We start from the raw sequence: 13,199 nt of genomic DNA on the forward strand, positions 1-13,199 counted from the left end.
GCATAAAGAGTGTTCTTTCTAAAATATAAATCTAATGATCATTATTACAAGGGTCTTCAGGACAAAGTCCTAAGCCATTGCATGGCATTGAGGTGTTGAGGTATTGCATGTCCCAGCCCTGCTTGCCTTTTCCACCTCACCTCTCCTGTGACTCCTTCTAATTCTCCAGCTTCACTTGACAATTGCCAAACAATCACGTATTCTTGTACCTTGTACCTCACATAACCGATTCCTTCTGCATCTATTGTTCTCCCTTCTCTACTTCCTGACTCTTTGCCAAACTCTTGTCTTTTCTGTCCTATTAAACCATTCAACTTCCTCATCTTCCTTGCAGCCAGCAGTGGCCATGGGATACTGTTCTGAACACTATGTTTTTGGTAGAAGACACAGTAGAGGGCACTCATTTCCAGTAAACAGGACAAGTGTGTCCAGGGAGTCTTCTGTTCCTTCACTCTTGTCCATTTCTCCTTCCTGGAAAAGTCAAAAGGAGATCTGAAAACACAGTAGCCACCTTGCAACATTGAGGTAGGACTATGGAAGTGAAAGACATGTGAGGATGATGAGGCAGGAAGATGGAAAGGACCTGGGTCCTTGATGACACTGGGGAGTTGCCATGTCAACCCTGGACTTGCTTCTCCTGGGTTTCTGATTGAACTTGAGAGATAAAATGTATCTGGGGAAGTTATTGATCAGTTTTTTTTTATTTCTATAGAACATATTTTTTTTGTTTATTTAATATTTATTGTATTTTTTCCATTACCATTTAGTCTCCTAATACCACCCCCACCAGAAATCACCACACTATTGTCCATGTCCATGAGTTCTTTTTCCTTTTTGCTCAATCCCTCTGCCCTCTTCTACCCACACACCCCCTCCAACTAGCTGTCATCTGCTCTTCATCTATGAGTCTGTCTCTGTTTTGTAGAACATATTTCTAACACATAGAGCAAGCTCAGGTGCCACCCATTATAGGAATATCCCCCCCACACACCTTTTTTGAAAAAAATCTGTTATCCTGCATAATTATTCCTATACTTATTTATTGCCTAGAACTTATCTTCAATTATCTGTTTCTCATCTTGGAAACCTGAACTCCTTAGAAGTGGAAGTTACCCCATTTCTCTTTGTCTCTCCATAATCAAATTTAGTACCTGCTTCATAGTGGTACCTAATGACTACTGAGCTCATTAGGTACATGTATGTCCTTCCAGAAATGCTGATTTAGCATAGGGAGACCATACTGTGTGTGGATGTAGTGCAAAGAGCCACATAGTAGAGGGAAGGATGGAGAGAGAGATTGGACTATAGATAAAATGAGGTGCTGGAAAAGATAAGAGTGAATGGAATCAAGAGCAGGTGGAAGTGTTAGAATTGGCAAAGAAGGAGGACAATTCTCAGATAAGAAAAAAAAAAGGAAGTTCAGAGATATTTTAAGGAGAGACCAGGATAGCTGAGGGAATTAAATCACATTTAATTGTTATAATTTTCCCAATAAAAGTAAAATTATCTATAGAAGTGGAGGTGGCTCATTTGGAAATGAGGCTAAGGGAAACAGGGGGAGTGGCTGTTATGAAAACTACCACTCCAGGGAGAGAGCTGAGAGCTGAATGGAAAGTATTCACAGCAGAAATAAGGGCCCTGCTGGAATTAGGAGCATGTTTGATTTTACCTTGAAAAGGGATGAAGGTCATTTTATTTATCCTTACTTTATAGCCTGCCAATATATTCTGGAGAAAGTCTTGGGAAAGAAGAGGTTGCATAGCTGTGAAAGGGCTGCTGGTAGATGGCAAATGGGATCTTAGAATAGAAGTGAAGCAAAGGATCAGGAAAGGGTACAGTAGGTTTATAGACATGGTGTGGTTTTGCAGCTGTTAGGAGGGATAATATGTCTATGAAATTCTTATTCCCCTGAAGGTACCTGTTGGCGAGCAGAGGTGGAGGTCACTAGCTTTCTAGACACTTAGAGACTAAGGAATTAAGAGGATTTTCAACAGGGGTGTTGGAAACCTTGAGGATGAGGACAGAGGATGTCACAGAGGATGGTAGGCTGTGATGAAGTTAGGAGGACATGTGCAGGCTGACAGCACTGACACCATCTGTTGAGGGAAGGAAGTCAAAGATTGAGCCAACATGGAGAAAGAGTGGGAAACTAGAGTGCCCATAGCCTATGTCTGGGCATGAGGAGAAGCTAGGAATGGGAGGATAGTTGGATTAGAAGAACAGCATTTCAATGATGAGAACATTGACAGTAGAGAGGAATATGGGCTCTGGAGCCAGACTGATCTGTTTTGAATCCTGACTCCTGTAAATAATACTATCTGGGAATTCAGCATCCTGGGCCTTAATTTTCTCATTTGAAAAATGGGGAAAATGACATTGCTTACGAAAAAAATTATAGTGAGAATTCTATGAGAAAATATATGAAAGTATCTGGTATATAATAGAGGTTCAGTAATGATATTATGTGTACTATTGTTTTTCCAATGGGGAATTTTATAACAAAGTGAGGGTACTAAAGAGCTGAGGGCAGGACCCATGAGTTGATATGAGGTCATTGGAGTCTGGCCCATCTGGACACATTTGTGAGCACAGGCAGTGATCAGGGAAGGGATATATGGTCTCTGTGGCAGTTGTCAGTGGCAAGGATTGGGAGGAAGGATATGGAGACATTAGCAAAAGGAGGGCTGGCACATCCTGGAAGCTCTTGGAGACACTGGGAAGGGAGGCATGAGGTGGGCCCCAGGCTGGTATGTATAGAAACCATTTCTGAGACATCTGCAAATAGAGTGCAGTGGAAGGAGCAGGGCCTGGGGATGACTCAGGCTGCTCCTTCCACCTGAACCAGCCAAGGAACTATGTGACCTTGATAAAGCCATAAGAAGAGACATGTGAAAATGGGGGCAATATGGCACAAGTGTGGGTCTATGTCAGACATGAATATATGCATGTAGAAAGAGTATCTCATGCTAACATGCTAATGAGTCTGGTGACACTAACTTTGGCTTTTCCTTAAAAAAAAGACTTTTTTTTGTTAATAAACTTTATTTTTAGAGGAGTTTTAGGTTTACAACAAACTTGAGAGGAAAACACCTAGATTTCCCATATACTTGCTGCCCCCACTCATGCACAGTCTCTCTGATTATCAACATCCTTCACCAGAGTTGTACATTTGTTAGAATCAATGAACCTCCACTGGCATAACTTTACTGCTCCAAGCCCATAGTTTATGTTAGAATTTACTCTTGGTGTACATTCCACGGGTTTGAACAAATGTATAATAATATGTATCTGTTATTATAGTATCATACAGAATAGTTTCACTGCTTTAATAATCTTCTGTATTCACCCTCCCTCCCCCCAACTCCTGGCAACCACTGATTTTTTTATTGTCTTCAGTTTTGTATTGTTCTGAATGTTATATAGTTGGGAGATCTAGCCAAGGTGGCAGCATAGGCAGACATGGCTCACCTCTTCACACAACCACATCAAAATTACAACTAAAACATAGAACAGCCATCATCCAAAACCACCAGAAATTGAGCTGAGTGGAAGTCTGACAACTAAGGAATTAGAGAAACCACATCCATTGGGATGGGTAGGAGGGGTGCAGATGTGGAATGGGCTGGTCTCTCACCCACATGTGGTGGATAAAAGTTTAGGAGGAATATCTTGGGAGTGAGGAGTTCCAGCCCCACACCAAGCTTCCCAGCCCAGGGTTCCAGTGCCAGGAAGATAAATTTCCACAAGTTCTAGCTGCAAAACACAGCAGGGATTGAGTTGGTGGAAGAAACTGCTGGAGCCCCAAGCAATCCATCTTAAAGAACCCATACATGGACTCATTTACCCAGACTCACTCCCTCTGAGCTCCAGCACTGGGATGGCAGCTTGAGAGGCACCAGTACTATACAGGGAGAAACTGAAGTGTCTGGCATCAAGTCCAGCAGACTCCACCATCTCTTCCAGGCCCTCCTCCCACAGAGCCAGCAAGCTGGTGCCATAGCTGAGACTCCATCAACCTAGTTAGAACTGTTTGACCTGCCTTGGAGATCCCTAGAGACTGCCCCACACAACTTATGGGTCCACCCAAGCTGCCTTTCCATATGGATGGCTGGTCTTGGCTCATGCTTCACAACTTCCTAAATCCTATCAAACAAGCAACATCCAGCCTCAGTGATCTCCAGGCCCAGCACTACAAATAGCCAGCCTAGATTCCCAGCCTGGCTTTGCCTGGGAATCTCCAAGCCCAGCAAAAGTAGCAACCATCTCATGTTGCTTTATAGCATAAGCAGAGTGCCCCAGGAAAAACACAGCTGGGGGCTAACCTTGGCCTGCATCTCCCAGGAACCCCAGGGCCAGTGCACCCAGTGAACAGCTACAGACCACATTGGAGCAGCACCACTCTGACTCTGTACAGCTGATCCTCCACAGAGGGTGGAGTCTGGTGGTCAGTGGTCACAGCCAGTCCTTGCAGCTGACTGATCTAGGTAAATATCTCCTATTGAACTGTCATCATCAACCAAGGCTCAACTACAAGAGGTGGGTGTACTCAGCTGACAGAGAGGGCACAACTCGAGTACTCAGCTTGGGTAATAGGAGAGGCTGTGCCACTGGACCCTACAGGATACTTACTGCATTAGGCTATACTACCAAGACACAGAGTCAAAGCAGTTCTACCCAATACACAGAAACAAACACAAAATTGAGGAGGCAAAGAAATACGGCCCAAATGAAAGAACAGAACAAAACCCCAGAAGAACAACTAAATGAAACAGAGATAGCCAACCTATCAGAAGTACAGTTCATTCAGAACACTAGTAATGAGGATGCTGAGAGAAATAATTGAGTACAGTCACAAGATAAAGAAAGAAGTTATACAAAGTGAAATAAAGAAAAAATATACAGAGGAGGAAGCTGAGATTCAAATTAATGATTTGGAACAAAAGGAAGAAATAAACATTGACTTGGAAACGAAAAAAGAAACAAGAATTGAGACTTCCGTCCAAGATGGAGGTGTAGACAGACACGCTGCATCTCCCTCCACTGCTAAGAAGGAATACAACTACCTCAAAACTAGAAACAACCAGAAGTTCCAGAAAATCACACTGCATGGAAGTCCAGCAAACAAAGATATAAAGAAGAAATACTCATCCAGACAGGTAGGACGGGTGGAGCCAGGGTGGAGAGGACGCGGTGTGGTGGCAGCAGCAACAGGCTGGCAAAAATTGCAGTCACACATTTTAAAAAGTCAGAAGGGACACCTGGGGAGCATTCCCAGCTCCTCGCCAGACCTAGCAGCTCATGGTCCCAGCACCTGGGAAAATCAAGCCTTATTGCTTCTGACTGTGCAGACCAGTAGGGGTTGGGTTGAAGGCAGAAACTGCCAGTCTCTCAGCAGAGTCTGCTTGTTTAAAGGGCCCCCACAGTCCTAGAACATCTGCAGACCCACCCACTCTGGGAACAAAGGTCAGGGCAGCAGCTAGAGAGGTGCCAGTCCCATGCGGAAGTGGGAGAGGTGCCTGGAAAAGCGGCAAGTGCTGGGCAGGCAGCATTGTTCTCTCTTGGACCCCTCCCCTACATACATCGCCACAACTTGGTGAAACAGGTTGCCCTGTACTGACAAATCCCTAAGGCTCTGCCTCTTACAATGTAACAGGAGTGACAGCTCTATCTGGGACACAAAGGCAAACAAACACAGGAGCCTGTCAGAATGAGGAGACAGAGAAGTATGGCACAAAAGGGGAAATGAATCAAGGTTCCAGTGGGAGAACTAAGTGACGAAGAGATAGCCAACCTCACAGATGAGGAGATAGACAACCTAACAGGTGCAGAATTCAAAACACTGGTGATAAAGATGCTCACAGGCTTGACAGATATGCTTGAGTATGGCAAACGCATAAGAGAAGAAGTGAAGTCTATGCTAAGTGAAACAAAGGAAAATCCACACAGAACCAATGGTGAAGGGAAGGAAACTGGGCTTCAAGTCAATGATTTAGAACATAAGGAAGAAAAAAACAGTCAACCAGTGCAGAATGAGGAAGCAAGAATTGAAAAAAATGAGGAAAACTTCCAAAATTTTGTGAAGGAGATGGACATACAGTTCCGGAAGCACAGAGGGTCTCGGGTGAGCTGGACCCAGAGGGGACCACACCAGGATGAATCATGATTGAAATACCAAAGACAAAAGAGAAAGAGAGAGTCCTGTGGGCAGCAAGAGAAAAGTGGAGGGTTGCCTGCAGGGGGCTGCCTATAGGACTGTCAGCTAATTTCTCAGAGGACACTTTGCAGGCAGGAAGGGACTTGCAAGCAGTATTCAATGTGATGAAAGGCAACCTGCAACCAGGATTACTCTATCCAGCAAGGTTATCATTTAGAATGGAAGGACAGATGAAGTGCTTCCCAGACAAAGTGAAGCTCAAGGACTTCATCATCACCAAGCCATTATTATATGAAATGTCAAAGGGACTTACTTAAGAAAAATATCAAACCTATGAACACTAAAATGACAACAAATTCACAACTATCAACAATTGAATCTAAAAAATAAAAACAAAATCCAACTAAGCAAACCAGAATAGGAACAGAATCATAGGTATGGGGTTCATTTGGAGGGTTATCAGCTGGGAGGGGGAAAGAGGAGAAATGGGGATATGGTGCAGGGATTAAGAAGCATAATTGATTGGTACAAAATAGATATGGGGGAGTTAAGAATAATATAGGTAAGGGTGAAGCCAAAGAAGTTATATGCACGACCCATGGACATGAACTAAGGGGGTTGGCATTTCTGGAGGGAAATGGGGTACTGGGAAGAGGGGAGCAAAGGGGGAAAAAATTGGAACTACTGTAACAACATAATCAATAAAATATACTTAAAGAAAAGAGCTCAGTAGTTGTGGACGAGTTCACTGGTTCGAATCTTAGCTTTGCTACTTACTGGTTATGTGACCTTCATAAAGTTATTTATCAACCCTCTGATGGTTAGAGGAACAAGTGAGTAGAGAATTGTTAAACATTTATGTAACTGGTACATAATAAACACTAATGTGAATATTTGTTAAACAAAACATTTAAACAAAACAAAAAAAGAATTGAAAAAAGCAAGGAGAGGATTAGAAACCTCTGGGACAACTTTAAATGCACCAACATCCAAATCATAGGGGTGCCAGAAGGAGAAGAGGAAGAGCAAGAAATTGAAAACTTGTTTGAAAAAATAATGAAAGAAAACTTTTCTAATTTGGCAAAGGAAATGGACATACAAATCCAGGAAGCACAGAGAGTCCCAGATAAGTGGGACCCAAGGAGGACCACACAAAGACACATTATAATTAAAATGGCAATAGTTAAATATAAAGAGAGAATCTTAAGAGTAGCAAGAGAAAAGGAGTTACCTACAAAGAACTTTTTATAAGACTATCAGCTGATTTCTCAAAAGAAACTTTGCAGGCAAGAAGGGACTGGCAAGAAGTATTCAAAGTGATGAAAAGCAAGGATCTACAACCAAGATTACTCTATCCAGCAAAGCTATCATTTAGAATGGAAGGACAGATAAAGTGCTTCCCAGACAAGGTAAAGCTAAAGGACTTCATCATCACCAAGCCATTATTATATGAAATCTTAAAAGGACTTATTTAAGAATAAGAAGATCAAAACTCTGAACATTAAAATGACAACTCACAACTATCAAGAATTGAATCTAAAAAAACAAACTAAGCAAACAAGCAGAACAGGAGCAGAATCATAGGTGTGAGGATCATTTGGAGGGTTATCAGCTGTGAGGGGGAAGGGTGAAAATGAGGGAAATGGTGCAGGGATTAAGAAGCATAATTGGTAGGAACAAAACAGACAGGGTGAAGTTAAGAATAATATAGGAAAGCATAAAGCAGAATAACTTACATGCATGACCCACGGACATGAACTAAAGAGATTGCTAGAAGGACAGGGGTACTGGGAAGAGGAGGTAAAGGGAAAAAAATGGGGGGGACAGTTGTAACAGCATAATCAATAAAATATATTGAAAAGAACTCCCTCCCAAAACAAAACAGATCAAAAAAAGTGTTATATAGTTGATATGATACAGTAGATAGTGGCCTTGGTTTTTAGAACTTGAAGAAGACCATTGTAATTATAGATACCCTATGAGGCAGGTATTATTATTCCCATTTTGTAGTGAAGACTCTGAGGCTCAGAGAGTATAAGATTGTTGCAGGAGGTCACACAGCAGGTGAGGGTACTCCCAGGTTTTAGATGCCCTTCTTGCAATGAAGCCTCTGTTGTACAGGAGGTGACATGACTCTGATAGTGGTGACTCATTGTTGACCTGTTTTTGCTAGGCTTTTCTCTGTCCTTTTTTTCCCCTTCAAGGATTCTATCTTCCTTTAGGAGAAAACATATTTCAAATACACAGTTTTTCCACATCTGTTTCAGCCAGAGAGCTGATTTTTTATTTGCTCTATAGCTCCCGTTGAAATACCACTGTCTCCTTTTCTGCCAAATCAGCCCTGAAAGACACACTCCTGCCTCGTTGATCTCCTTACGTCTCCCTTGGGCCAGTCACTCTCTGCTTGTCCCCAGATCATCTCTGTCAGTGATGGATTCTCCTCTCAGCCACAGCATGCAGCCTTTCTCAAAAAAGTAACATTCTTTGCTCTATCATTGCTTACATTTCTGTCCGAATACCCAGCTCTAACTGCAACCTCTTTTAGATGTGTCATTCATGATATATTATTTAGCCAGGCTGTTTCATAAATGAATTCTCTAATGGGAAGGAAGGTCCTATAAAAACCCAAGTTCTATTCTGTACCACGTGTAGCCGACAGAGGGGCAAAGATGTGTGGTGGTCTGAACTGGAGTTCTAGGAGGAGAGGATCCATGTTATAAGCCAGCCTGGATGCAAAAGAGCAGTGGGTATGGACTTGGGAGCTGGGCTCCTTTTCAGACTCCATGTCCCACTAGGTGAGGAGTGGTCAGGGCTTGCCTTCAGCAAAAAGAGGGTGGAGGTTTGCTGTGGCAAGCACTAGGTGTGTGGACCAGTGACCAGAGTCCAGGAGGAACCCCTTCTATGATCAGTTTTGCAGAAGACTCTGGGATGTTTTCACAACTCCCAAAACAAACACCTCAGCTAAGATTGAATTTTGTCACCATTTTGAAGAGGGTATCAGGATTTGATTTAAATTGATCAAAAATCCAAGCAGAAATATGATATTTTTGCATATCTGAGGTTGTAGACTAAGCACACCCTCCCCCGCCCTAGGACCTGGACCAGTCTCATCCATTAACATTCCCTCTTCCAACTGTACTTGCCAAAACAGGCAAACAGCCTGCCGTTCTAAGCAGAACTGCTTTTGCACCTCAGTGCCTTTGCTTGGGCACTTAGAAGAAGCTTCTGAACAAAGACACTTATGTGTAGGTTTATATAGTGTGCTTTATCTATGTGACCCCACCACTCTGCATGCAGATAACGTAACCAGGAACAGGTGCCTGGCACACAGACACCACTGACAAACGGCCTCAAGATGACATAGCACAGAACTCTGCTCAGTACAGCTGCTTAGTACTATATATTGATAGATGGGGGCGGGCCAGTGGGGAACCCCTCTCGAAAAGTTTGAATGCAATGAACTGAAAATCAGCAGACACTATCATAGGAAGAAGTCAAGGAGACAATGGTAGACAGAAGCTCAGTGGCAGGAGAGAGAGAGAGAGAGAGAGAGAGAGAGAGAGAGAGAGAGAGAGAGAGAGAGAACAGAAAGGCTTAATCACCAGAATAAAAGGCAGTGGACTCACTTCTGAGAGAACCAGGATAACTGAGCACTAATAATTGTGTTGATTCTTGAATGTTCCAAATGATGTCTGACCATTTTGTTGTACAGATAGTTTCATGTCTCTTATTTCTCTGTGTATGCTTTATGTTAAACTCCCACTAACTGAAGCAACCTTTTAGTCTTTCGATCTGGAAAAATTTAACACAGTTCTGAGTTCCACTCTGCCTAGATTGCTCTTTGCCATCTTCTCCTCTGGCTAACTTCTATTCTTACTTTAAAATTCTGTTCAGATGCCCCTCCTCCATTTGTCTTCTTCTTCTCTCCCCTCAGGCCCCATCCTCTGTGCTTGTATGACTGTGAATGTCTCCATCCCTGGGGTTGCCTCACTGCGTGATAATAATCTATTTATTGTCCCTATTAGATGTCAGTCTCTTAATGGCAGAAATTATATCTTCCTCATTTTTAATCCAGTTAGAAAATGTCAGAAGTTGAACTCACATCTTTACTACTGACCTCTACTACTGCTTTATCACATTTCCCAGTAGAAATTTTTCAGCAAGAGATTTTTCCTAACACGTTTGACTTAAAGAGGTATAGGCATATTTATTTGCTGAAACCTGTCTATCCCACAGAGTAAAACACAGTTATTCATTACTCTCAGATTTTCCTGCTAATTTCTTAGTTGAAAAATAAAATCCACAGTGACTTCTTTCTTACTGAAGAGTAGTATTGTTGGTCATTTTATAGTTAAATACTCCTTTGAGATTTATTCTCAGGTCCCATTTATGCCAAAATATACCAAACACTATTCTGGAAAAAAGGGTTCAGAGATTTATAGTGGGCTATGAATAAATTGAAGGAGCAGATTCCAGAAGCCTGGCTACAGAAAAGTAAACATAATCAGGAGGAGATCAAGGAACCACCAATAGGAAAGGGAACCTACAGACTAGGCAAGCACAGTGCTTAGGATATGAAATTAAAGGAAGCATCACCCTTGAAGTCATGCATGAGAACCTGAGAGTGACACCTCCTTCAATTTTGTACCCTAGGTGCCTTATTTTTCTCACCCTAGTCTTGGCTTTGCCTATGAATTTGTTATTTTAGAACCTTCTTATATTTTTTTGTTTTGTTTCTAGGAGGTTTTGAGACATAGGATGCCTGCCTTGTTTCCTGCCGTATCCCCAACACCCAGCACGGTGCCTGGCACACGTCAGCACCTAATGAGTGTTAGTTGAATGAGTTACTTAGCAGAATCTGGGAAACCAAAGCAAGTTGAGCAATAAGTAGTGTCTACCATGTCTTTTAGAGCAGACAAGCAGAAAGAAACCTGCATCTTAGAACTGATAATTTAGATAAGAGACAGATCATTATATCTCCAAAGCAGAGATAATTTCCAATTCTTCTCTTCTCTAATGAATTTTTAAAGTATATTTTACTGATTATATTGTTACAATAGTTCCAGTTTTTCCCCCTTTGCTCCCCTCTTCCCAGAAACCCCCTCCCCCAGCAATCGCACCCCTCCCAGTATATGCCAATGGGTCATGCATACAAGTTCTCTGGCTTGACCTTTTCCTATATTATTCTTTTTAAAAAAAGCAATCAATTAATTAATTTTTTACAACAATAAAAAATAACAATCGCAAGAGATCCAAGATGGCGGAGGAGTAAGTGGAAGCTACACTAACCTCCTCCCAGGACCAGTCTGGATTTACAACTTAATTTTGGAGAAATCATCTGGAATAACCAACGGAACACTAGCTGGAAAGAAGTCTTATAACCACGGAGAGACAGAAAAGGCCGCTACATCACAACGTGACCGGTAGGGAGTGCGGAGACGCGGAAGGGCTGGCTGGGCTCACACGGGTGGCTGCTGAAGGGACTGAGAAACAGCTCAGCAGCCGGGGATTCCCCCTGAGAAGGGCAGGGTCTAAACCCCCAGCTGGGCTTCCCAGCCTACAGCGACAGAGTGGAAAGTAAAATAGTATCAGCTGTGAAAAGCGAAAAGCCACAGGCTTTCTTGCTAGCCGGAGAGAAACAGCAGGAGAAAAAGAGCTCTTAAGTGGATCACATACGAAAATATTTTGGCCACCACTTACCCTGGGCTCAAGCAGAGGGAAGGCAGAGAGGACTGGAGACACTTGGGGAGAATTTGGCACGGTGGCTTTGAGGGGAGAACTGGAGGAGCAGCTGACTGGGTCCCAGTGCTGACTCATCCCCAGTACTGCGGGTAGACCATTCCCCTCCAAGTGGCGTCAGCCTGAGGGGAAGCAAAAGCCCTGCCTACAGGAATTAAGCTGCCACACCCACAGTCCTTAAGCCTGACAGCTAATCACAGATTGAATAGATTAACAATCAAAGAAGACAGACAACAGCAGTAGATCCCTGGAAGTCTCCAACAGGCTGCCTAGGGCCAGACTGGTACATGATCTGACGCCACCAGAGGCAGATCCAGGAAGTGCAGATCATTCCAAGAAGCACCAACAAACAATAGGAGTCAAAAAAATGGGGAGACAGAGAAACAACCTCCCATCAAAAGGAAAGGTAGAATCCCCAGAAAGAGTGCTAAATGAAATAGAGGGGAGCGAACTATCAGATATGGAATTCAAAACATGGATTATGGAGAAGCTGAATGAGCTCAGCGGAAACTTCAAAGAACTCCAGAAAAACTACAAGGAACTCACAGAAAATTACGTGAGCATGAAAAAGGACATAGAAGCTATCAATAAGAGCCAGGAGGAAATGAAAAATACGATCTCTGAATTGAAGAACACAGTAGAAGGAATTAAAAGCAGGCTAGAGGAAGCAGAAGATCGGATCAGCGAGCTGGAGGACAACCTACACAAAAACTCCCAGACAATGCAACAAAATGAAAAAAGACTGAACAAGACTGAAGAGGTTCTAAGACAGCTGCAGGACAACATGAAACGTAATAATATCCGTATCATAGGAATTCCAGAAGGAGAAGAAGAAGAGCAAGGGATAGAAAACCTCTTTGAAAAACTAATGACAGAAAACTTTCCTAACATGACGAGAGAAAGAGTCACGCAAGTCCAGGAAGCACAGAGGGTTCCAATGAAGATGAACCCCAACAGGCCCACCTCAAGACACATCATAATTAAAATGGCAACATTCAAAGACAAAGAGAGGATCCTAAAAGCAGCAAGAGAAAAACAACTAATAACATACAAGGGTACTCCAATAAGGCTATCATCAGATTTCTCAGCAGAAACACTACAAGCCAGAAGGGAATGGCAAAAAGTATTCCAAGCAATGAAAAACAAAGGCCTACAACCTAGAATACTATACCCAGCAAAGCTCTCATTCAAAATGGAGGGTGAAATAAGGAGCTTCCAAGACAAAAGAAGGCTAAAAGAATACATCTCCACCAAACCAGCAATGCAAGAGATGCTAAAGGGTCTGCTCTAAGAAGATAAAGAAACA

Source organism: Furipterus horrens, unplaced genomic scaffold, assembly GCF_987537825.1.
Source record: "Furipterus horrens unplaced genomic scaffold, mFurHor1.1.pri manual_scaffold_2, whole genome shotgun sequence".
NCBI classification, from domain to species: Eukaryota; Metazoa; Chordata; class Mammalia; order Chiroptera; family Furipteridae; genus Furipterus; species Furipterus horrens.